The sequence below is a fragment of the Scyliorhinus torazame genome, chromosome 10, assembly GCF_047496885.1.
Source record: "Scyliorhinus torazame isolate Kashiwa2021f chromosome 10, sScyTor2.1, whole genome shotgun sequence".
NCBI classification, from domain to species: Eukaryota; Metazoa; Chordata; class Chondrichthyes; order Carcharhiniformes; family Scyliorhinidae; genus Scyliorhinus; species Scyliorhinus torazame.
The window spans coordinates 153474910-153494388 of NC_092716.1; the positions used below are offsets into that span (position 1 = coordinate 153474910).

At 46.7% G+C, this 19479-nt stretch overlaps 1 protein-coding gene across 2 annotated transcripts in view; it reads left to right on the top strand.

Moving 5' to 3' along the window:
- Window positions 1-19479, top strand: part of znf408 (zinc finger protein 408) — a 109758-nt gene that overhangs the window by 29952 nt on the left and 60327 nt on the right. The gene's annotated exons all lie outside the window — the stretch shown is intronic.

Genomic DNA, 19479 nt, shown 5'->3' on the forward strand with positions numbered 1-19479 from the left:
AGCCGCGAAGAGCTGAGGCGAATTGCGGAAGCCCTGCGGGAGTCGGGTCCAGACATACTGTTGGCCGTTAGGACTGGTGAACGCTGTGAAATCATACTCCTCGGGGAGGATCGGGTGTGACCAGAAGCTGTTGGCTAAGTCTAAAGTGGATTTGTACTTTTTTCAGCTAATCTATTGTGTAACTTGTTGTATGCTAGTGGATTGGGCTGTGTTTGGAATCGTAACGCGGTTTAGTTCTTGGTAGTCGACAAAAGTCTGACTCCGCCTTTAGCTTTGGGAATCCCAAACATAGGGGAGTTATAAGAAGATGATATTTTAATCAGAATGCCTTGTTGGTATAGGGAGTCAATTGTTTTTTGGAGTGCGGCTCTGCACTCCGGATCTCGGATGAACCATTGTTTCTGAACCGGGAAGTCGTTGACTCCGGTTGTGACTGGTTGAATTTTTAGCAGTCTGCAGTAATTCTGATGTTTTTGGAATCAGGCCCAGTGTCTGAGAATTAAGTTCTTAATTTGTGCTTTTGTTTGTTTGTCCGGGCTATCCATAAGAGTTTCCTCTAACTGTTCTCATCTGTTACCCTGAGGGGCTAATAGAAGGAAGTCATATTTTTGAATTATGTCTTGGGATATGATAATGTCGCAGGCATGGTCTTTGTCTAAATCAGGCCATAGTCCAGCTTGACATATAATTACTTGATCATTAGCTAAAAGGGTGAACTTTACCAATGGTATTTGTCTTAGCTGTTATGGGTCAGGGTTTAGAGATTCCCAAAGTGTATCATGGAGTTCACCTGACCCACAACTTTTAATAGACTGTGGTATGGGGAGCACACGGCTCACTCTACAGGTGTGGTACAGCAGACATGGACCAGCGGTTTTTTCAAACAAAACAATGTTTCTTCTATGAACTCAAGTTAACCTTTTTAAAACAAACAGTAAATATCTTAGCAACCAGTAAATCAAATACACCCCCCAAAGAATACAGCACTAAGTAATCTGTATGCCGTCCTTTTAACATCCAAAAGACTTAACAAACCTTCATACAGGAGCACATTAGGGTTTGCATTCAAGACTGAAAACATTTATAATTCTTCTGAATTCACCAAATGATCCATAGATAGTCTTTGGATGGCAGATATCAACAGCAGTGCAGCTCACTTTTAACTTCAGATTCAGCTCCCATGAAAAACACAGACACACCCAAGCTCTTTCTCAAAACTGAAACTAAAAAGCAGAAGTGGAGCTCAAATCCACCCACACTCTGACATCACTGTGGTAACATGAGCAGCTCCATTTCTTAAAGGTACGTTTCTTAAACACCCATTTCTTAAAGGGTACTCTCACGTGACATACTTCTGAAGTTATGCCTTTTACGTTCATTGTCCTTGTTATGGGTCTATTTAAGGAATGGTAGCGGGCAAATCCTTCGTCTATGAGGAGCATTTCCACCCTAGTATCTAGGAGTAAAATTATCCCTTTCGTAGCGGTTAGTAATTTCGGGTTAAGGTACAGAGTGGCATTTACATATGGGAATTGAGCGGGAGCGATTTGGGAGAATTTGTGAACGGACCGGCCTGTTAGTCAATAGCGATTCTTAGAGGCGGTGTACATTCGGATGGTGGCCGGAACGCGGCCGCCTCTAGAATTTCTACCTTGGCCTCTTTTGTCCAGTACTGCCATTAGTTCTAGGCTGATCCTGGTATTGTTGTTGTTGTCTCTGGGGATTTCTATCATCCTGGTATCTTCCAGGGGGGCAGATATTGGCTCGATCTCAGAACTCATACCGTCCTTGTTGAGGAGGGTACTGGGGGTATCGCGGACCTCTGTCCTCGAATAGGCGACGGGGTGATGCCTCTTGTGGGTCCCTAGGGGATCCCGGTGGTGTCTGCCTGGGAGTTTGTCTGAAAGGCTGCTGTCTGGGACCTGAGGCTGGGGCTTGTGCAGGGGTTCCTGGGGTCCTTCCGGCGGGTGTTTGAATCCTGTCTGGAGTACGAGGGGCAGCTGATGCTCCTGCTCTCCCTCTGGGTTGTGTCCCAGAGGTGGAGGGGGTGTCCCTAGGTCCTCCTAGTTCGGCAGCTGACAGTTGGCAGAGTTCTTCAAGGTCTCCGCATGCCTGAATAACTGCGTGGTATTTAGCAGCCTGGTTTTGTTGACCGTGCGCTGCGTCCTGTAGGCGCAGGCGATGGGCTGAGTCAGTGACTTGATTTTAGTACAATCGGCTGACTTGAGCAAAGTCAAATTATAATTGTAGGGCTAGCTGGAAAGTTTCTCTGATGCTTCCTACTTTAAGGGCGTTTAAAAGAATATTTCGGAATCCTCCTTGCATGCCATGTCCGTAAATATTCTTATGTGCTGCAGCTAGGATTTGAAACAGAGTTCCAGATTCTACTTCTGGGAGGTGGAAGCTTGGTGGCGCTGTTATGTGCAGTAGCTGTTGTTTATCTCTTGGTGTTAGAGGTCTGAAAAATATTTCTAGCATGGACATTTTTTCAAAAAACCATTTTTTAAGGGCTTGTTTATCGTCTGGGGGAATTGGTCCGAAGGTATCTTTAAATACGGACACGGCGTGTTCCCCAATTACTGATCTCATCCTGACAGGGACCGCTGGTCCGCCTGCCGGTTTAGGTGCTGTTAGGATGGTATGATTCATCCCTGCAATGGCTCTTCTCGCTATATCTGTCTGAGCCGGTGTCAGAAGTGCGGGGATATTAAGGTCACTAAGAATAACTATAGCGTCTCCCCAGGGATTCCCTGGTTCGAAGGCATGGGTTTGCGGGATCGGAAAGAGATAAGCATGTACTGTTAACCCCAAAACCCTGCCAGCATTGAGTGGGTCTATATCTTCTGAGTGACATACCACAAAGGGTACTAAGTCATTAGGTTGCACACTACAATCTGGTCTGATTAGGCAGGTTGCCAATTCTAGCTGACAATCCTGTCTGTGGTTTTTCCCCGGGAAAAATTCTGTTATTTCTAGCGTAAACCTCTGTCCGTCTACGAAAGGAGGTTGTAGTGCGAGTAAATGATCGACCAGTAATGTTCCTATTGGGACATTAAATGTTTGTCCCGCAAGGGCATCAGCGATTACTGGAGGGACGCGCCATAGGTGGACTTGAGCTGCCATAGCCAAAGTATTTTAAGAATATATACTTGGTCTTTTCTACTAGTAAACACAGTTTAACTATAGTAATCGAATTCAATTTAGTTTTGCTGGTATTAGCGCTTAGTTTTATATTTTTCTGACCTTAAGGGTCTATTTTTGCACTTTTTCAGTTTGGTTTATAAATTAACTACATTCTAGCGACAGAGTTTTTGTGTCTATTTTTTGAGGCCCAAGATTAAATCTTGGGCCCCACGCTGGGTGTCAGATGTGACAGTCGAGGAGTATTCTCCCTAAGATCTTCCCGATTAGTTGAGGTTCTAAGCTACCAGACAAGGTCTTGTCAATATCTAAAGTAAGACTTGCTGTTTGGGATGTCTAATTGTAGTATCAACAATGTTCTTTGCTTTCACTACCTTCGGCATGCGAGATTAGTCACTTGGGGGGCTATCTTATCCTTAACTGCAGCTATATCTTTCTTATTCTGAGAGCCGGGTATGGGTAAGTCATTCTCCAGTCGCCTCAGAGGTGAGAATATGATGAGCCTTAGTTAAATGTCATACTTATTTATGAAAATAGACACGGATCTGTATGGTAAAATATATACGCAATTTATTTAAAGAATAAGGGTAATACAACGGTCACCAACGGTCGCCCCCCCCCCCCCCAATGCCCCCCCCCCAATGCCACCCCCAACGGTCACCCCCACCCCTCCCAACGGTCACCCCCCCTCCAACAGTCACCCCTTACACCCATGACCCCCCCCTCCAACAGTCACCCCCTTACACACCTGACCCCCCCTCCACCAGTCACCCCTTACACACATGACCCCCCCTTCAACAGTCACCCCCTTACACAGACAACCCCCCCCAACAGTCACCCCCTTACACACACGGCCCCCCCAACAGTCACCCCCTTACACACATGACCCCCCTTCCAACAGTCATCCCCTTACACAGACAACCCCCTAACAGTCACCCCCTTATACTCACACAACCTTCCCCCAATGTCACTCCCTTACACGCACAACGCCCCATCTGACAAAGTCACCCCCTTCCAACAGTCATCCCCTTACACAGACAACCCCCTAACAGTCACCCCCTTACACACACAACGCCCCATCTGACAAAGTCACCCCCTTACACAGCCCCTCCGACAGTCTCCCCCTTACACAACCCCCCCCCCCGGACAGTCAATCCTTTGCTCACACATTTCTCCCCCCCCCCTTCCGGACAGTCAGCCCCTTGCTCACACCCCAACAGACAGTCAGCCCTTTACACACACAATCCCCCCCTGACAGTCATCCTGTTACACACACAACCCTGCTGACAGTTACTCCCATACACACACACACCCCAACGGTTACCCTCAGATACACTCACCAACATCTAACGCTCACCCCTTACAGCCAAACACTCCCCCACCAAATGGTCACCCTTTATTTATATATATATATATATATATATATATATATGTACACACACACTCCCCTTACACCACCCTTTTAATGATCACCCATTGACCGCCCCCAGTACCAGTTCAGTCACCCATTGCAACGCCCCTGCGCTGTCACCCCTTACACCCCCGACCCCCACCCCAGCTGATGGCCTCTCCTTAAACCCGACTCCTTAATAGTCAACCCTAATATCCCACGCTGCTGACAGTCAATCCTTACAACCCCTGCAGCCCCCCCACCCCCAGAAGACGGAGAGGCAGAAGTCAGCCATTCAGCCCATCGAGTCTGCTCCGCCATTCAATAAGATCGCGACTGATCTGATGTAATAATCCTTATCTCCACCTTCCTGCCTTATCCCCACAACCCTTGATACACTTACTGAAAAATCTGTCTGTCTCAGCCTTGAACATAATTAATGACCCAACCCCTACAATTCTCTGCAGTAAAGAATTTTTCAGATTCACGATCCTCTGAAAGAAGAAATTCCTCCTCATCTCTGTCTAAAATGGGTGACCCCCTTAGTCTGAGATTATGCCATCTGGTCCTGGAATCTCCCACAAAGGAAAATAACCTCTCAGCACCTACCCTGTCAAGCCCCCTGAGAATCCTGCATGTCTCAATGAGGTCACCTCTCGTTCTTCTAAACTCCAATGAGCACAGGCCCAGTCTACTCAATCTCTCCTCATAAGAAAATCCTCCCATACGTGGGATCAACCTCGTGAACCTTCTATGGCCTGCCTCCAATGGCAGTATATCTTTCCTGAGATGAGGGGACCAAAACTTCACAGCATTCCTTGTGTGGTCTAACTAGTGCCTTGTAAGTTCTAGCAAGACTTCCCTATTTTTACATCCATTCCTTTTGAAATAAAGGCCAACATTCCATTTGTCTTCCCTATTACCCGCTGAACTTGCATGCTAGGTTTTTGTGATTTCTGCATGACGTCCCCCAAATCCCTCTGTGCTGCAGCTTTCTGCAGTCTTTCTCCACTTAAATAATATTGATCTCCTTTATTCTTCCTCCCTATCAAAGCTGCCATCATCACGTCAAATCATCTTTGACCCTTCTGTCCTTTCAATCTATCGCCCAACCTCCAAAATTCTTGGCAAGCTGTCACCTTCCAGACCCATCTTTCATTGAACTTCATGTTTGAATCCACCAATCCGATTTCTCTCCTGCCGCAGTGCTGAAATGACCTTCACCAAAGTCGCAAACGACTTCCTAGGTAACAATAACGCTTGTAAACTATACCTGTTCATCCTACACAATCTATCTGTAGCTTTCAACATTGTTGACCACAGCATTCTTCTCCTGTCCCTCTCATCCATTGTCTAGCTGGGTGGGGCTACATCACATGATTCTGTTATAACCTGCCTGCTTACCATTGGCTGGGGACTAATGACAATCCCACAATCCTGTGGGAGTATGAGCTTCCCCAATGAGTGGGGGGGCGGAGAAATCATTAGCAGACTCCCTGCATAAATAAAGTTGGCCAGTTTGGAACCAGCAGGAAGGAGTAAGCAGCAAACGAGGTTGCTGCTGTTGTGTATATATATGTTATTGTAAATAAATGTTATTTCTTTGTATCCTTGAAACTCGTGGTGGATTCTTTGTGGCCCTTACAAAACTGGCGACGAAGATGGGATCCTCTTGTGGGGGACGCATGTGATTGTCCCGGAAAAAGGACAGGAGCTGATACTAAGAGACTTGCCCAATGGACATCCAGGTGTGACCAAAATGAAAATGTTGGCCCGGAGTTCTGTTTGGTGGCCAGGCCTCAACGCCGACATTGAGAAGGTGGCCCAAAACTGCTCCATTTGTCAGGAGCATCAGAAGCTTCCACCGGCCGCGCCCCTACATCACTGGGCATGGCCAGGGCAGCCTTGGGCGCGCTTGCATGCGGATTTCGCCGGCCCTTTTCAAGGATCCATGTCCCTTTTATTAATCGACGCCCAGTCTAAATGGCTAGAGGCGCATAAGATGCTAGGCACAACGTCCTGCGCAACAATTGAGAAGATGCGTTTGTCTTTTAGTACACATAGCCTCGCCGAGGTGCTGGTCACGGATAACGACACTCCATTCACCAGTGAGGAGTTTGCGAGGTTCATGAAGATGAACGGCATACGCCATATCCGCACTGCCTCTTACCACATGGCTTCAAATGGGTTGGCAGAGCGCGCAGTGCAGACATTCAAACGAGGCCTAAAGAAGCAGTCTTCCGGGTCAATGGACACGAGACTGGCTCGCTTTTTGTTTTCGTGTAGGACCACCCCCCATGCGATGACTGGGGTAGCTCCCGCAGAACTCCTAGTGGGCCGGATACTTCGCACCCGCCTTAGTATGGTCTTCCTGGACATTGGCGCAAAAGTACGCTGCACACAAGAACGGCAGGGTCAGGGTTTTTCTCGGCATCGCCCGATTCGGCAGTGTGCACCCGGTGACCCAGTGTTCGTTCGTAATTTTGCTGGTGGTGCCCAGTGGGTCCCTGGCGTAATCTTTCGCCAAACGGGCCCTATATCTTACCAAGTGCAAGCCCAGGGTCGTCTCCAGCGCAAACATGTAGACCACGTTCGGTCCAGAAGACTATCCCTTCCAAAGATTCCCCGCCCCCGGAGATCATTTCTACAGCCGCAGAGACCAGAGACAATGGAAAGTAGTCCTCACAATCTTCCTCTGGTGCCTCACTCAAAGCCTGCGCAGGTCGTTACAGGACTGCGCGAAGATAGAGACGCCAAGATGACAGAGGCAGCAGACTCTGACTCCGAGATTGAGACACAGGACGCATCAGAGGGGGAAATCCTCGGGCCCACGGGCCGTGGATGTTCAACCGTTACGCCGTTCATCACGGAAGCGCCGGCCTCCGTCTCGTTACACGCCGCCCAATCCAGCGCCTCGTGCAAATGGTGTCCGGCCTGCGGCAAAACGAGTCCGACGCCCTCCTTCGCCAGGGTCTTCGGTGGATTCCTTGGACTTTAGGGGGGAGGGATGTTATAACCTGCCTGCTTACCATTGGCTGGGGACTAATGACAATCCCACAATCCTGTGGGAGTATGAGCTTCCCCAATGAGGGGGACGGAGAAATCATTAGCAGACTCCCTGTATAAATAAAGCTGGCCAGTTTGGAACCAGCAGGAAGGAGTAAGCAGCAAGCGAGGATGCTGCTGTTGTGTATATATATATGTTATTGTAAATAAATGTTATTTCTTTGTATCCTTGAAACTCGTGCTGGATTCTTCGTGGCCCTCACAAAAGATTCCATCCTTGTATATCCAGCCATAGCCAAAGAATCACCTGCAAAAACCTCTCTTTCCACTCGCTTGTGTATCTGGATTTATCCTTTTCCCCCCTCCTACTTCTCACCTACCTGCTGCCCCTCAGCACCAGCATTCTGGAAAAATGCTAGTTTCCACATGGACGCTGATAACACGTGCCATTACCTTTCCCCACCCATCCACTGTTTCTACTTTGCAATGTTGCTCTGTAAGCACCATTTGTCAATTACTAGTGGGCATAGGTTTAAGGTGCGAGGGGCAAGGTTTAGAGTAGATGTACGAGGCAGGTTTTTTTACACAGAGGGTAGTGGGTGCCTGGAACTTGCTACCGGAGGAGGTGGTGGAAGCGGGGATGATAGTGACATTTAAGGGGCATCTTGACAAATACATGAATAGGATGGGAATAGAGGGATACGGACCCAGGAAGTGCAGAAGATTGTAGTTTAGTCGGGCGGCACGGGCTTGGAGGGCCGAAGGGCCTGTTCCTGTGCTGTACTTTTCTTCTTTTGTTATCAAGTATTTAATCAATCAGATTCAACTGCAACCAATATGATGGTGTAGCCACCAAAATTGGCCAACTCCCGATTTAAAATGGCGAACGGCAAAGGCTGATGGGAAAGTCAGCCAACATAGACAGAAACCAGCAGCTGCAGGTTTGCTGTGTATTTACCTCTGAAAAGGCCAGACAACATCGATACCAGCGACCATCAGCATAACAAAGTAGCAGCCATCTGCATACTGATGAGCAATCCCCAGGAACAATAAGTAACATTTTGGACACACAAAGCAAAGCCAGACTCCTCGGCGCCAGCAGGAGCCAACACAAAGGAGGTGAACGAGCACCTCAAGACCGCCCATCGATCAGGGAACCGCTCCAGTATTGGAGAAAATCGAACCAAGTGATTGGGACAAAGTCCAATCACCTAGAACCAGGTACAGGGTCCGCCCCGAAAGGCGGGAAGCCCCTGGGGACTATAAGAGTTAAGCCCCAAGTTCAAATCGCTCTCTCTTCACCTCTGCGTCCTGCCCGGGTCACCCAGCAACACAAACCAACATTGACCGTAACCGGTGCAGTGACCCCCGACAAAGTAAGTCTTAATTCAACGCTCGCTACGAGATAGGCGCTCCTAGCTACCATTCCGTACCAACTTCGAATCCCGCAGACTTAGAACCCGAACGAAAGGCCATTTGTTCCCCTGACCTGGTGGGCCAGTCCGAAGTTAAGTATAGGCCTGTTAGTTATTGAAGTAGCTTAGATGTAGAATTGGTGCATGAGTAGCGATTACTGTGTATAATAAATGTGCTTTGATTTGAATCTTACTAATCGGTGCACTGGGTTATTGATCATTACTCGGACTTGAACCTCGTGGCGGTATCATAAAGATACATGGTGACTCGAGAGCAAAGGTAATAAAACAGAGCAATTGAACCAAGGAGAAAGTTAGCAACAATGGTGTTTGAGACACAACACACTAGTTGTACAGCAAAAACATACATTGTGTTCAGTTCTCACCACAAATTCCGTCTCCTATGCAGACTCTATCCCTGTCCTGAGCAACTGGCTGCGACTGAAGCAGATTCCTCGCCAACTTGGGGTCATATTTGACATAGAGTTGAGATTTCCACCACATATCTGCTCCATCACCAAGGCCACTTACTTCCTCCTCCATAACATTTCCCAGCTCTCCCTGTGGTACGGTACCGGCCCAAACCCCCAATTTATATTAAGAAACCGGACGAGAAACCACAACATTTTCAATTTGTAAACTGAGGAAAGGATATTTCGCCCCCAGGAGCAATTCCACTGACACATATGTTTTTTTTGTAATAAAACAAACTTTATTATTAACACAGGATTAACCCTATTAGCATCCAAGGAAAAAAAATCAGCTTTTCAATTAACAGTTAAGCAGTTCTTTTATTTAAAAAAAAAAGGAAAGTCATTGAACTTACGTTCCCATCCTCTAAAATTTCAATTAAGCAAAATCCACATACAGATCATATGCCACTTGTTAATAAACACTTTGTGGCTTACAGATATATTCACAAAGTCCTTGGAGAAAAGCTTTCAGAAGTTAGTCTAAGAAACACAACTCCTTTCTCAGAACCCAGAGCAGAACTTCAAAAATTAAACTAAAAACCAGAGACCAAGCAGGGCTAAAAAAGGAAACTAGAAACAGACCCAGTTCTTCCCATGAGTGACATCACAGCCTGCCTAGCTGTTAACCCCTTAATCACAGCTTTAGCAGACATATTATCTACATATCTTAACCTTCCTTCTTTTAATACAATATTAACACTTAATACAATATCTATAAAGCGTATTTGGTTTGTCACATTAGAATTGTTTTCTAGTCTTCCACTCTGCCCACTGTACTTTTAATGTCACAGGCTCCCACTCATTGACCCCATGCTGCTAATGGTTTTGAACTCCCACTTACAAATCGAGCAGTCTTCAGTTTCCAGTTACTGCCCCTCCCACTTCTACCTGTCATGGTGTACCACATGTGACCTCTAGCATATCTAACAGGCACGGCTACTTAGTTACTGTTTCTGTTGCTATCACTTCCTCGTACATCACCGGTCACCTGCTTTCATGCTCTCAAAAGTCATAGGACCCAGTCACTATCCCTTGCACTCTTAACTGTCAAGGCCTTGACACAACTGACTTCACACAAGGCAAGAATCCCAGGCTGCAAATGCCTGTTTGCCTCTCGGTGGACTCCCAGGGCTCGGATTTCTATTCACTGCTTACGCTGTTTCAGGCGGGATAGAGGGGGATGTAAAAGGGAGGCGGAGTTGCGTTACTTGTTCAGGAGAGTATCACAGCTATACAGCGAGAGGACACCTCAGAGGGCAGTGAGGCTATATGGGTAGAGATCAGGAACAAGAAGGGTGCAGTCACAATGTTGGGGGTATACTACAGGCTTCCCAACAGCCAGCGGGAGATAGAGGAGCAGATAGGTAGACAGATTTTGGAAAAGAGTAAAAACAACAGGGTTGTGGTGATGGGAGACTTCAACTTCCCCAATATTGACTGGGACTCACTTAGTGCCAGGGGCTTAGACGGGGCAGAGTTTGTAAGGAGCATCCAGGAGGGCTTCTTAAAACAATATGTAAACAGTCCAACTAGGGAAGGGGCGGTACTGGACCTGGTATTGGGGAATGAGCCCGGCCAGGTGGTAGATGTTTCAGTAGGGGAGCATTTCGGTAACAGTGACCACAATTCAGTAAGTTTTAAAGTACTGGTGGACAAGGATAAGAGTGGTCCGAGGATGAATGTGCTAAATTGGGGGAAGGCTAATTATAACAATATTAGGCGGGACCTGAAGAACATAGATTGGGGGCGGATGTTTGAGGGCAAATCAACATCTGACATGTGGGAGGCTTTCAAGTGTCAGTTGAAAGGAATACAGGACAGGCATGTTCCTGTGAGGAAGAAAGATAAATACGGCAATTTTCGGGAACCTTGGATGACGAATGATATTGTAGGCCTCGTCAAAAAGAAAAAGGAGGCATTTGTCAGGGCTAAAAGGCTGGGAACAGACGAAGCCTGTGTGGCATATAAGGAAAGTAGGAAGGAACTTAAGCAAGGAGTCAGGAGGGCTAGAAGGGGTCATGAAAAGTCATTGGCAAATAGGGTTAAGGAAAATCCCAAGGCTTTTTACACTTACATAAAAAGCAAGAGGGTAGCCAGGGAAAGGGTTGGCCCACTGAAGGATAGGCAAGGGAATCTATGTGTGGAGCCAGAGGAAATGGGCGAGGTACTAAATGAATACTTTGCATCAGTATTCACCAAAGAGAAGGAATTGGTAGATGTTGAGTCTGGAGAAGGGGGTGTAGATAGCCTGGGTCACATTGTGATCCAAAAAGACGAGGTGTTGGGTGTCTTAAAAAATATTAAGGTAGATAAGTCCCCAGGGCCGGATGGGATCTACCCCAGAATACTGAAGGAGGCTGGAGAGGAAATTGCTGAGGCCTTGACAGAAATCTTTGGATCCTCGCTGTCTTCAGGGGATGTCCCGGAGGACTGGAGAATAGCCAATGTTGTTCCTCTGTTTAAGAAGGGTGGCAGGGATAATCCCGGGAACTACAGGCCGGTGAGCCTTACTTCAGTGGTAGGGAAATTACTGGAGAGAATTCTTCGAGACAGGATCTACTCCCATTTGGAAGCAAATGGACGTATTAGTGAGAGGCAGCACGGTTTTGTGAAGGGGAGGTCGTGTCTCACTAACTTGATAGAGTTTTTCGAGGAGGTCACTAAGATGATTGATGCAGGTAGGGCAGTAGATGTTGTCTATATGGACTTCAGTAAGGCCTTTGACAAGATCCCTCATGGTAGACTAGTACAAAAGGTGAAGTCACACGGGATCAGGGGTGAACTGGCAAGGTGGATACAGAACTGGCTAGGCCATAGAAGGCAGAGGGTAGCAATGGAGGGATGCTTTTCTAATTGGAGGGCTGTGACCAGTGGTGTTCCACAGGGATCAGTGCTGGGACCTTTGCTCTTTGTAGTATATATAAATGATTTGGAGGAAAATGTAACTGGTCTGATTAGTAAGTTTGCAGACGACACAAAGGTTGGTGGAATTGCGGATAGCGATGAGGACTGTCTGAGGATACAGCAGGATTTAGATTGTCTGGAGACTTGGGCGGAGAGATGGCAGATGGAGTTTAACCTGGACAAATGTGAGGTAATGCATTTTGGAAGGGCTAATGCAGGTAGGGAATATACGGTGAATGGTAGAACCCTCAAGAGTATTGAAAGTCAAAGAGATCTAGGAGTACAGGTCCACAGATCACTGAAAGGGGCTACACAGGTGGAGAAGGTAGTCAAGAAGGCATACGGCATGCTTGCCTTCATTGGCCGGGGCATTGAGTATAAGAATTGGCAAGTCATGTTGCAGCTGTATAGAACCTTAGTTAGGCCACACTTGGAGTATAGTGTTCAATTCTGGTCGCCACACTACCAGAAGGATGTGGAGGCTTTAGAGAGGGTGCAGAAGAGATTTACCAGAATGTTGCCTGGTATGGAGGGCATAAGCTATGAGGAGCGATTGAATAAACTCGGTTTGTTCTCACTGGAACGAAGGAGGTTGAGGGGCGACCTGATAGAGGTATACAAAATTATGAGGGGCATAGACAGAGTGGATAGTCAGAGGCTTTTCCCCAGGGTAGAGGGGTCAATTACTAGGGGGCATAGGTTTAAGGTGAGAGGGGCAAAGTTTAGAGTAGATGTACGAGGCAAGTTTTTTACGCAGAGGGTAGTGGGTGCCTGGAACTCACTACCGGAGGAGGTAGTGGAGGCAGGGACGATAGGGACATTTAAGGGGCATCTTGACAAATATATGAATAGGATGGGAATAGAAGGATACGGACCCAGGAAGTGTAGAAGATTGTAGTTTAGTCGGGCAGTATGGTCGGCACGGGCTTGGAGGGCCGAAGGGCCTGTTCCTGTGCTGTACATTTCTTTGTTCTTTGTTTGTCTTTGTTCTTTGCTCCAGAGATCAAGGGTTTCTTGTCACTGCTGCTCACGCTCTGCAATAATTCTGCTCCTATCATTGCGCTCGATCCAAAAATTCAGTCTCTGCTCACTTTTGGTGCCTTGGATACTCTGAAAGTGGTTTCCTCTTTTGCATTCTCAATTGTGATATGCTCTCAGCCACGACTGCTCCCAATCTCAAGTTGTGATCTTGTGGTTACTGTTCCTTTTATTCCTGTGGTCCCTGTTTCTCACTATTCACAATTATTACTGGCCTTTGTTAGGTTGGTGTAAATGAGATCTTGCTTTGAAGCCCCACTCCATCTTGTGAGCACGGAATTTTGTTTGACATTTCACACAGTGTTAAAGGAGTGCTGCATTTTGGGGTGTCAGTCTTTGTTTTTATTTCTTAAGGGGCAATTTAGCATGGTCAATTCACCTAGCCTGCACCTCTTTCGAGGCTAAGGTACAAATTAGCGTGGCCAATCCACTTAACTTGCACGTCTTTGGATTGTGGGATGAAACTGGAGCACCCGGAGGAAACCCACGCAGACATGGGGAGAAAGTGCAAACTCCACACAGTCACCCAAGGCTAGATCGACCCGAGTCCCTAACGCTGTGAGGCAGCAGCGCTAACCACTGTGCCGCCTGTGTTAGTCTTTGTTAACCGAGGCACCTACTTAATAAGAATAATCTTGGGTGAAAAAACCCTCCCACAAATTCTGGTGTCCTAGACAAAATTATTCCTTCATTAACGCCATCAAATACTCATTATTCATCTCATTTAACATGTCAGAACTCATCTATAGATTGGTAATTATTGTTAACAATTGAATTTCAAAGATAGTTCAACAATTAATGAAGCGTTTAAAGTATTTTAACAACCAATAGTCACATGTCTTAGTCACCAGTCTTTTGCGGTCACCAGTTCCCTATTTTGCTGCCCTTAGTTCTGCTCTCTTCCACACCGCAATCTGAGACAGCTCCCAGCTCAAGTCTGCATTTCTTGAATCTCTATATTATTATGCTCAACTGGCTGGGGAACATCTCCCACCACTCCAGTAGCAATTGCCTTTCGAAAGTGAGGCTCTTAAAGAGATCATACTCTTTCTTTTCAAGGTGAACTTTCTTAAAAGATCAGGGCCTGCATCAACCTACAAATGACATACCAACTGTCAATGGCCCACCTTTGTTCTACTCCCAGTACCACATGGAAGTGTGTATAGAAATAGGAGGATATCAACGTCTGGCTGGAAAGACGGTGCAGGAGGGAGGGCTTTAGATTCTTGAGACATTGGAACCAGCTCTGGCAAGATGGGATCTGTGCAGGCCAGACGTGCTGCACCTGAACAAGCTGAGACCAATTTCCTTGTGGGGCGATTTAGTAATGCTATTGATTAGGTTTTTAACTAACTTAGCAAATTGTGGGAACCAGGAGCTAATATCAGAGGGGAATACCAAAGTGCACAGAAGTGAGACAGATAACCCTACAGTAAGTTATTAGATAGCTTCTGAGTAAGAGAGAAAGTAATATAGTCTAAATTAGGGTTACTGTGCATGTATGTGAATGCGCGGTGTGGTAAATAAAATTGGTGAGTGACAGGCACAGATTGCCAAATGGAAATATGATGTGATTATAACAGAGTCCTAGGAATATAAGACTTGGGAATATGCCACTCAGCCCAATACCTTGTGTTGCCCTATTATTTCTTTTCTTTTTATGTACTAAATGATCTGTTTGAGCGGCTCACAGAAAAATACTTTCCACTGCACCTCGGTACACATGACAATAAACAAATCCAATCCATCGACACTGCTCTGACATTCAATTATAACATGGTTGATGTGTATGTGGTCTCAACTCCACTTTGCTGTTTGCACCCCATAATAACCCTCGACTCTCTTGTCTATCAAAAATCCATGGAAACCATGGCTCAATCGCAAGATTGACTCCCTACTGAAGGACAGGTCTGAGGCGTTCAAGTCAGACGACCCTGACCCATACAAGAAATCCAGGTACGACCTCCGCAAAGCCATCCAAGATGCCAAAAGAGAATATCAAACCAAGCTAGAGTCACAGACTGACTCTCGGCGGTTGTGGCAAGGCCTAAACAACATTCCGGGCGACAAAGCGAAGCCGAGCAGTATCTCCGGCAGCAGCACATCCGTCCCCGATGAACTCAATGCATTCTATGCTTGTTTCAAGCAGGAAACTAACGATCCGTTGTCGAGTGCCCCAGCAGCCCATAACTCACCCATACCCACCATCACAGCTTCCGAAGTCAGATCGGCCTTCCTGAAAGTGAACCCTCAGAAGGCAACGGGTCCAGACGGGATCCCTGGTCGTGCACTCAGCTGTTTAGCACGGGCTAAATCGCTGGCTTTGGAAGCAGACCAAGGCAGGCCAGCGGCATGGTTTAATTCCCGTATCAGCCTCCCCGAACAGGCGCCGGAATGTGGCGACTAGGGGCTTTTCACAGTAACTTCATTTGAAGCCTACTTGTGACAATCAGCGATTCTCATTTCATTTAATTTCATTTCAGAGCCTGTGCGGATCAGCTGGCAGATGTGTTCGCGGACATCTTTAACCTGTCCTACTCCACTCCGAGGTCCCCACCTGCTGCAAGAAGACCACCATCATACCGGTGCCAAAGAAGAACCAGGCAACGTGCCTCAATGACCGGTAGTCATTCAGTCGGAATGAAGTGCTTTGAGAGGTTGGTCATGAAGCGCATCACCTCCATACTCCCAGAACGCTTTGATCCACTGCAATTCGCATACCGCCGCAACCGGTCCACAGCAGACGCCATTTCCCTGGCCCTACAATTACCCTAGAGCATCTCGACAACAAGGGCTCCTACATCAATCTCCTATTTATTGATTACAGCTCCGTCTTCAACACCATAATCCCAGCCAAGCTCATATCAAAGCTCCAAAACCTATAACTTGGCTCCTCACTCTGCAACTGGATCCTCGACTTTCTGACCTACAGACCGCAATCAGTAAGAATAAACATCAACACCTCCTCCACAATAGTCCTCAATACCGGGGCCCCGCAGGGCTGCGTACTTCGCCCCTGTACACACACGACTGCGCGGCAAAATTTGGTTCCAACTCAATCTACAAGTTTGCTGACGACACGACCATAGTGTGTCAGATCTCGAATAACGACGAGTCAGAATACAGGAGGAAGATAGAGAACCTAGTGGAGTGGTGCAGCGACAACAATCTATCCCTCCATGCCAGCAAAACTAAAGAGCTGGTCATTGACTTCAGGAAGCAAAGTACTGTACACACTCCTGTCAGTATCAACAGGGCTGAGGTGGAGATGGTTAGCAGTATTAAATTCCATGGGGTACACATCTCCCAAAATCTGTCGTGGTCCACCCACGTCGACGCTACCACCAAGAAAGCACAACAGCGCCTATACTGCCTCAGGAAATTAAGTAAATTCGGCATGTCCACATTACCTCTTACCAACTTTTACAGATGCGCCATAGAAAGCATCCTATGTGGCTGCATCGCAGCCTGGTACGGCAACTGCTCGGCCCAGGACCGCAAGAAACTTCAAAGAGTCATGAACATAGCCCAGTCCAACACACAAACCTGCCTCCCATCCATTGACTCCATCTACACCTCCCGCTGCCTGGGGAAAGCGGGCAGCATAAACAAAGACCCCTCCCACCCGGCTTACTCACCCTTCCAACTTCTTCCATCGGGCAGGAGATACAAAAGTCTGAGATCACGGACGTACAGACTCAAAAACAGCCTCTTTCCCCGCTGTTACCAGACTCCTAAATGACCCTCTTATGGACTGACCTCATTAGCACTATACCACTGTATGCTTCACCCGATGCCAGTGTTTATGTAGCTACATTATGTACCTTGTGTTGCCCTATTATTTCCTTTTCTTTTCATGTACATTATGATCTGTTGAGCTGCTCGCAGAAAAATACTTTTCACTGTTACTCGGTACACGTGACAATAATCCAATCCAATCCAAAAATCTGTCTAACTCTGTCCTGAATATATTCAATGACCCAGCCTCCACTGATTTCTGGAGAAGAAAATTCCTCATATTAACAACCCCGGAGAGAAAGAAATTCTCCTCATCGCCATCTTAAACAGTAGAGCTCTTATTCTTAAACTGTGTGCCCTCGTTCTAGTCTCTCCCCACAACTGGTAATATCCTCCTGGTATCTACCCTCTCAAGATCACATTCTTCTGAATTCCAATGGGTGAAGGCCCAACTTATTCAACCTTTCTTCATAAGATAAGCCCTCCGCCCCAGGAAAGAGCCAGGTGAACCTTCTCTACTGTCTCCAACATATATATATATGTTTACAAACAAGGAGACCAAAATTGTACGCAGTGCGGCTGATTAGAGACAAAAAGGGGATTTATGCATGGAGGCAGGGTGTGTGATTGAGGTATTAAATTAATACTTTCCATCTGTCTTTATCATGGAAGAAGATGCAGTGCAGATCAGGGTGGAAGAGGATGTAATGCAGACACTTGAAGGGTTTAAAATTGATAAGGAAGTGATATTGAATAGGCTGTACAGTTGATAAGGCACTAGGATCATATGCGATGTGAGTGTGAAATCTCGGAGGCACTGGTCATAATTTTCCGGTCTTCTTTGGACTCTGGAATTGTGCCAGAGGACTGGTGAATTGTAAATGTTATATTGTTTTTTAAAAAAGGATGTAAAGATGAGCCTCATTACAGCCTTGGTCCGAACATGAACAAAAGAACCAGACTCGAGAGATGAGGTGAGAGTGACTGCCCTTGAAATCAAGGCCACATTTAGCGAAGTGTGGCATCAAGAAGCCAAAATTAAATTTCAGTCAAATGGGAATCAGGGAGAGAACTTTCTATTAGTTGGAAACATTTCTTGCACAAAAGAAGATGTTCGTTTGTTGAAGGCCAATCATTTCAGCCCCAGGACATCACTGGAGTTCTTGATTCAGTTTTTCGAGGAAATTACTAAGATGATTGATGAAGGTAGGGCAGTGGATGTTGTCTACATGGACTTCAGTAAGGCCTTTGACAAGGTCCCTCATGGCAGACTGGTACAGAAGGTGAGGTCACATAGGATCAGAGGTGAGTTGACAAGATGGATACAGAACTGGCTCGGTCATAGAAGACAGGGTAGCAATGGAAGGGTGCTTTTCTGAATGGAGGGCTGTAACTAGTGGTGTTCCGCAGGGATAAGTGCTGGGACCTTTGCTGTTTGTAGTATATATAAATGATTTGGAGGAAAATGTAACTGGTCTGATTAGTAAGTTTACGGATGACACAAAGGTTGGAATTGCGGATAGTGATGAGAACTGTCAAGGATACAGCAGAATATAGATCGGTTGGAGACTTGGGCGGAGAGATGGCAAATGGAGTTTAATCCAGACAAATGTGAGGTAATGCGTTTTGGAAGGTCTAATACAGGTGAGAAATATACTGTAAATGGCAGAACACTTAGGAGTATTGATATGCAGAGGGATCATAGAATTTACAGTGCAGAAGGAGAACATTCAGCCCATTGAGTCTGCACCGGCTCTTGGAAAGAGCACCCTACCCAAGCCCACACCTCCACCCTATCCCCATAACCCGGTAACCCCACCTAACCTTTTTGGACACTATGGGCAATTTATCATGGCCAATCCACCTAACCTACACATCTTTGGACTGTAGGAGAAAACCGGAGCACCCGGAGGAAACCCACGCAGAAACAGGGAGATGGTGCAGACATCGCACAGACAGTGACCCAAGCCGGGAATCGGACCTGGGACCCTGGAGCGGTGAAGCAACTGTCCAACCATTGTGCTACTGTGCTGCCCCATCTGGGTAAACAGGTTCACAGGTCACTGAAAGTGGCAACGCACGTGGAGAAGGTAGTCAAGAAGGCATACGCCCAGCTTGCCTTCATTTTCCGGCGCACTGAGGATAACAATTGGCAAAACATGCCGCAGCTGTATAGAACCTTTAATTAGGCCACACTTGGAATATAGTGTTCAATTCTGGTTGCCACACTACCAGAAGGAAGTGGAGGCTTTGGAGAGAGTACAGAAGAGGTTTACCAGGATGTTGCCTGGTATGGAGGGCATTAGCTATGAGGAGACGTTGGATAAACGCTGTTTGAGTGGCGACCTGATAGAAGTCTACAAAATTATGAGGA